This window comes from Neopsephotus bourkii, unplaced genomic scaffold (assembly GCF_033783945.1).
Source record: "Neopsephotus bourkii isolate Nb327-2 ecotype Australia unplaced genomic scaffold, CSIRO-AGI_Nbou_v1 NB_1572, whole genome shotgun sequence".
In the NCBI taxonomy this organism is placed as follows: domain Eukaryota; kingdom Metazoa; phylum Chordata; class Aves; order Psittaciformes; family Psittacidae; genus Neopsephotus; species Neopsephotus bourkii.
In genome coordinates, this window is record NW_026902048.1 from 8,144,166 (window position 1) to 8,151,461 (window position 7,296).

The following is a 7,296-nucleotide window of genomic DNA, read 5'->3' on the forward strand; positions in this document are numbered from 1 at the left end:
CAACATAACTTCCCATCATGAAGAACTTACTGTCACAATGACTGTAAGGAAGCCTTTGTGCAGGGCTGAGTTTAACAATAGAGCACTGAAGAAGCAATTTGTTTCCCTTTCATTAACGAAGATGTATAGGACATGAAGTACTAGTCACTGACTTTGCGTCGTTTGCATCGTTTCTGTTAGAAGAGATGGCATCTGCTGCTCTCAATTTAAGCGGGAGTTGGGACGGCTGTCAGAGCAGTTGATGTCCTCCAGGATGGGTGTTGCTAGTGAGCATTATTGTTTAAAAATAAAAATAGTTTCTAAACAAAATGCTGTGGGAGGATAAAAGTTGGGCAGTGGCCAGCCTGGGTTTCATGGAGTAATTGCTAATTGTGTAAGTTCTGCCCAATGCTCTGTTTACCAAGGATGTTTTGCCCATTTTAGCTGAGGTGGGGCTCATTTCCTTAACAGACACAGAACAGAGCTGCAGTCTGCTCTGTATCCTGCTCAACAGAGCATGCTCAGATACTTGGGCATTCACAAAAAGTAAAAGTAACTTCCCCCCTCCCAGCTCTATAGTGGGCTCAGATAAAAGGATCAGGATGTCCCTCAGGTTCAATATTTATCTTGTCTTACTTGTATATTTCAGAAACATTCAAGGACAAGTGCAATTCAGCATTTGCCTCAGTTAATCCTTCCTGTCAGACTCAGTTTAAACGCAGCATTCCCAGTATTCCATTTTGATCATTAGTGCATGCGAGCAGTTTAAGAAACCAAATGCACAGTCTCTGCCTCAAGTTTGTTTAGTAACTCCTGTTCACAATTAACAACAGTACAGCAACACGTGGTGTGCTGATACTAGCAAACCTTGTCCTGACTGAAAGCAGAAGAAAGCTTAAATTTATTTACTGTAAAAACTTGCTGTAGGTTACAAGCTCTACAGTGGATATTAGTGCATTCATATAAGTGATTTATCTCTCACAAGAGCTACTAGCTGGAAAACCAGAGAGTGTAAAAACATTTCTTTGTCTGTTAATGAGCTCTTTTTTTCCTTCATTATAACATTAACCCAGGACTGAAAAAAATAAAGAAGTCTTTTATATAACATAAAAAAGCATGTAGCATCTGATAAAAGAAACGGTTTTGGGATACACTGAATTCTTTGCCAGGAATCCAGGAACAAGAGCCACAATACTTCTGCAAATCAGTGCCAGGTCAGAAGATTATGATTTTCATTTTACTATGATTATTCTTCCCTTGCCACATTACTGTGGTCATTTCTGCCACACTTGCAATTAAAGCACCAACATCTACTTTGCTATGTTGTAAATGCCACATTCTTAGAAATTTTTCAGGCATTTGGAGTACTTATATAGTCAGACCCTAAATCAGAACACTTTAATATTAATATTCTTCACCAAATACACAGAACTCGGTAGGCACTGGATGGTCCATATGGAACTGTGTAGCTGTTGGCACTGGAGTTAATTATATCTGCAACAGCAGTCTTAACACTGGCTCCCTCAGCCTTTGCCAAGTTACATCTAGAACATGAAAAACCTTGTATGAAACTGAGTATGATCCACATACCTCACCCTCAAAAACAAGGAGAGGACTGAGTACATCAGTCTTTCACTTTTAACAATGACGCTGCACTTGAGAAGGCAACAGATACCAAATAAAGCAATTCTTTGCACCCTGTCCCAAATCTGAGTCATAGCCCTAGGGACCTCAAGGTCTCTGAATAGTATTTCCTTTGCCTGTTGTCTTTAGCTTATTAGCACACCCATTTGACTGAAGGAGACTGCTACTGGTTATATACCACCTTCAACAGTAAGACAGGGTGGGTCCTGGGGGGAAGGATGTGTGCACTGCCATGGAACAGAAACTGGGCAGCAAAACCAGCAAAAAAATACTGTTCCCTCGGGTTTAGACACACTGACCTGCATACTAGTGCCTGAAAATGTGATGCAACTGCTCAAAGAAAGTGACAGACAATTGGGCAAAATCTGTGGAAAAGAAGGAAAAATCCTGCCTTCCAAGAAAACTTAGTTTGTGTTGAACTGATGTTCACAGCCTACAACATATCCTTGGCGAGTTCTACTTACAAGAGGTGGCGTGTTTTGTGTTTTCAATCCTGCTCACTGCACATACGGATACTAGGAGGTTTGTCCACTCTTCCCTACTCCCACAGTTCTCTACAGCAGGGTTTGGCTGTCATATTTTGCAAGATTTCACAGAGTAAAAACTACATGATTGTTACGAAATACTTCAGTCCAGTGGTTCTGGATCATGCTGGTACTATTGAGAATAGTCATATTAGCTCTACAACCAGATCTGTGATGCTGCCCAAACCCCATCTGACTTACTGCAGATGTGCTCTTGTGTTCTGAACATGTAATATGAATGTATCTGGAATCTCCAAGCTGCACAGTGTCTCTGCCTAATTTACTGAACATCCATAAATCTTGGGCAAATGTAGAAAAAGGCTCAAATTTCTCCAGCAAACAAATTTCCAGATGGAAAAAGAAGAAATACACATAGAAGTCAGACAAATCAGACCCTAACGGGAGATTCCTTGCAATCCCAGTCCTCTCACTTGTCAAGAAGGATGTGAGCACACATCCTCCCCTTTTTCTGTCAGACTTCTGATCCTGTGACACATAAGTCAGTCTTTCAAAGGTATCATGCCAATGAACTGAAGAAAAGACCTTGCCTAATTAGCTTGGCACCAATTTTAAAAGAATGTTTACTATAAACAGGGTAAACAAGAAACATACTACCAACCCAGAGCTCTTTCATAACCTTCTGTTGTCCCTTTAACAAGAGAGTATTTTCCGCTTCCTGGAATTAACACTTCTATTTTCCTCCTCAATTAAAAACAAACAAACAAAAAAAAAACAACAAACCCAAACCATCAAACAAACAACTCAAGAGCTGTATCTCATGGTGCAGTTTCACAAGAAACTGAGCAAAGATTCTTGTTTTGGCCTTTCTTATGTCATTCCTCCCTTTCTCTGCTATGGTCCTGCCCTTGCTCCTTGCCTCAGTCATAGCACTAATCAAGTATTTGCATGAAACAATTCGGTTTATTAACTTGGGAAAACCCTGCCCTTTTCCTGGGTGAGCAGGTTGAAGTGGCTGAGAGAGTCTGCCAAGGGCTAGACCAGACACAGAGTTGGGTGTGGTTAGCTGGAGGCAAAGGAACAGCTTTCAGCAGTTGTGAGCTACTAGACCAGCTCACCTTGCCTCATGGAACCACAGGCTTAGAGGTTTACTTCTAGACTCTTGTAGCCATGTAGATAATACACTTAACCCAGCATCCTTACAGAGACTCTGGAGAAAGAATGTGCTTAGCCAGCAGGATCAGACTGCTGTATGGACCCAGAACAACTACCAGCAATTCAGAACTCCCTCACCTGTTGCTGAAGGAGAACACCATCTTGAGAGCACCTCTTGTCCAGATCTCAAGACATGTCTGTATTTACATTCCAAACATCAGGAGCAACTGTTCCTTTGGTAGATACCTAAAATGAGAAGGAGGAGAAAGAGGAATCCAAATGAGAAACTAAGTGCATGTCCTTTACTCTGCTTGCCTTCTCTGTTTGTTCATCTTCTCTTCGCATTTCAGCATTGTAAGTGGTAACAGCAAAGCAAATTTTCTTTAAATAAATTGTGAAAGGCTTACTTCAGGGTTTGACTTCTCAGTAACAAGAAAGGTTTGAAAAATAGCTTTAATTAGTAAAACAGAGCCAGTTTAGAGTAAGACATTGCTGAACAGCTCTCTCTGGTTCGCCCACTTCGTTCAGCTGTCTCTTCACAAAACAGGCAGTAACTAAAATACACGGAGATGGCAATAAAGAAACTACTGCTATTTCATGATCTTCGGAAGTAAACAATAGCTGAAATTGTAATTAAAAACATGGGAAATGGATGTTCTGCTGACAGCTGGATGAATCAGTGAGCACCTGAGAACACCATAGCACATAATCTATACACTATACTGGTTCTGCTGGTCTCTTTCATCTTTGTCTTGCTCTACATCATACACTAGACACACAACCTGTAGTAATTCCAGTGAACCATTTTTCAGATGAAGTTATGTTAATGTGTAGCATATAACATCTCAGAAAGACTGATTCCCAAACAAATATGTCTTTAAAAAGTATTAAGGAGAATGGCTTCCCACGAAAGAGAGTAATTTCATTTTCATGGTAACAAAATCTCACTTCATTTTGTTTGAGGTGTTTGGGTTTTATAACACAGGCTTGCACTTACCTCAGGAAATCCTTTCTGATCAGAAATTCATCTATTTTAGTTAAATGGAAAGCAAAACTGTCTCCCAAATGATTGAAGTAAAAATATATGGAAATATAAGATTACCTTTCAGCAGAATTTAGGGGGAAATTCTGCTTTTGGCCATAGCCATGTAATGTATTACCACAAAGTAAGATTTAGTTTATTATGTTGGAACAAGTCTTAATGTTTCTATCACTTTTGCTATTTGTGGTTTATACAGACTAGCAGCAGTTATAGGCCAGTACATTGTCACCTGCCTTACTCCTAAAGCTTATAATTTCTAAAATTATGTTCCATAATTAAACAAAACAATACTGTAATATAAAAGCATTAGTTTTAATGAAAACCAGTTATGTATCAGTCTTGAGCTTAATTTGCTCTTCACAGATCCCAGAAATAAAAGGATTGACTATTGCAAATCCTTCTGGTACTTTATATTTAATCACAAGCAATTTATGATAATTTATTCCATATGCCTGATACCACTGAAAAAATTTGTAAATAAAGCTTGATGATGCCTACAGGAAGTGAGCTGTTCATTCTGTTCTAATATTAGCAGCAGACTGCAGCAATGCAACACGTAACATTCATTCCAGACCCCCAAACATTGTGAGCCATCATTTTGTGCACGTACAAAACAAGTGTCTGATAGTGATTGAGCTGAGGATATCTGTAACATGAGTACTGAAGGATTATCAAGAACTGAAAAAGAAACTTTGCTGAAGTTTCCGTCCAATAGCAGAGGAGTATCAGGATTAATTTGCTTCTTTCTTCATCACTGAAGGAGGTCTCAAAGTAAGAAGGTACTTTTAAACATGACATACATTTTTCCTCCTTGAGATTGCACACAACCACCCACAGTGCTGGGATTTTAGCTTTCATTTGTTTATTTTTTAATCACATAGATTTTTGAAAAACAAAGATTTCTTTTTAAATCCAGATGCTGTAATAGAGGGGTTGACTGCTACAGTACTCTTATCAATGACTGTCTGACAAACCCCTCCTTGTATGGCAACCAGCAGTTTGCAGCTCCCACTGAATTTGACAGTGGTGAGATACTATGGACTCACTGATTAGCTCTATTGTGACTCTGGATGAGGCCAGGACACCTGGCTCTCCCTCAATTTACAATTCAGAAATAACCAGGAAACTCACTATTGGCACACTCAACTTCTAACTTGGGAAAAGAAAATACTGTCTGGCAAGCTTGCTAGGCTGCTGACCCTGCTCTGCTGGAACAATGCAAATCATACTGCTCTGCACTGCATCCTGACCTAATCAGCCCTCCCTTACCTTGCACAAACCCTTTGAAACTGGTCTGTGTGAAGAGGAACCTGTGTAACAGATCCATGGTGTCTTCTCATTGTGTGTCCAGATTTAGGTGTAGAAATCAGACATTGTGATGAGATTTTTTTTCCTGAGATTTCTTTTTTTTGCTTCCATGTGAAAGCACACCATGGAAGTGAGCTTAGCATGTTGGGAAGCTTTCAGGTTCTGTTATGCAAACTAGTGCTCACTAGGAAAGAGTGGCATGAAAATGACTGTGTAGCAGCTGCCTCCATGGCCTCTAGTTCTTATCAGCAGACAAAACACATTAAAGGGAGTATTTATACTGCAGAGAGAAGCCAGGTTGTGTTTTATATTTAGATATTCATTAAGCTGATAAATTAATGGCTATTTTTCCTGTATGTATTTTGAAAACGTTTCAAGGCTGGCTTTCCTTTTCATCCTTCTAGAAGCACTTGTACTCTATCTTCCTAACCATAGCTCTTCCCTGAAGGCTGCAAACCTAATTATGAAAGGACTAAAAAAATGGATTAATTTCTGAGTAGCACCATGTCTTCAGTCACCATGTGTATATCTTTTTAAACCCATGTTCTGCCCTGCAGAGACCAGTGGTGCCAAGCACTAATAGTTGTCTAGCCACAAAAAGTACTATTGACCTTGAAATTCAGACTAATAATTCACTTCCAGTACTTGGTGCAAGAATTATTTTTCAGATGATATAATGTCTTACTATATGAGGTGGTAGGATCCAAGCTGGCAAAACTCAAAGCAATCCTGCATTATTAAATGCCTTCAATCATTAATAAGTAAATCAGTGTCTTCTTGAAACTAAGCTAAAACTGCAAAGCAGGTTTAAAAGGCTGGAAGTACTTGTACCACTGGGTAACAAAATATGAAATCTGAAAAACTGAAAAAATAAGTTCAGTTTTCTTTTTATAAAGATGACAAACAGAAAACCACTGATAGTCCTGGAGACTGTGGCTTATCCACAGTAATTCTTATTAACAATACTTTGTAATAATAAGTATGTGAAAAGTGATTATTTAGAAAAGATCCTTTAAGTAAAACTCAGTTACACTGCAGTTTCTGACCTTTGGTTGAAGCCATTCATGGCTTCGGTGTGATTTTGTGCAATCCGTGGATTTTCTCATTCCACTATGTTCATTTCAGAATCCCTTTTTTTTCATATTGCTGTCACCTGTCACCCAGAGGGGTTTGGCCAGTTCAGTTATTTCTGCAGTAGCCAGACAGAAAAGGTCGAATGTTAATAATGATATAGAAAAGGTAAAGTGCTAATAAGAATATAGCACTGCCAGGAAATAGTCATGAACAGTGAATCCAAGGCTATACTAGAAAAGAACTAGTCATGAACAGTGAATCCAAGGCTATACCAGAAAACAGATTTCAGACGAACAGTTTTAATGGAAATAGATGGCATATCCTAAGTATTTCAATTAGTACCCAGAGACAGAGGGAATTAAGATTTGACAATTTGAACTTCTGCTCAAGCCACTGCTGTTCTGACACAAACAGGTCACACACGCTGATAAATTTTAGGAGTAAGATTTAAAATAATCACTAATTTTCTTCAGAAGTGAGAAAGAATGCCAGCCCCTTGAGACCTGTTTGGTATGCCACTCCTCTATGATTCTTTGTCCTTTGAAAACCAGCAGCATTGTTACACATCTGATTGGGGAATATCAGAGTTTAATACATCTGAATGCAGAGGTT

General features: G+C 39.1%; 1 long non-coding RNA gene across 1 annotated transcript; it reads right to left on the reverse strand.

Annotated features, from left to right (window-relative positions):
• Window positions 1-1,131: 1,131 nt before the first annotated feature.
• On the reverse strand, window positions 1,132-6,793 carry LOC133221894 (uncharacterized). The gene is made up of 3 exons (XR_009728100.1): window positions 6,657-6,793; window positions 3,377-3,506; window positions 1,132-1,523 (listed from the first exon to the last, which is right to left on the reverse strand). It is a non-coding gene; the product is annotated as an uncharacterized LOC133221894 (long non-coding RNA).
• Window positions 6,794-7,296: the final 503 nt, after the last annotated feature.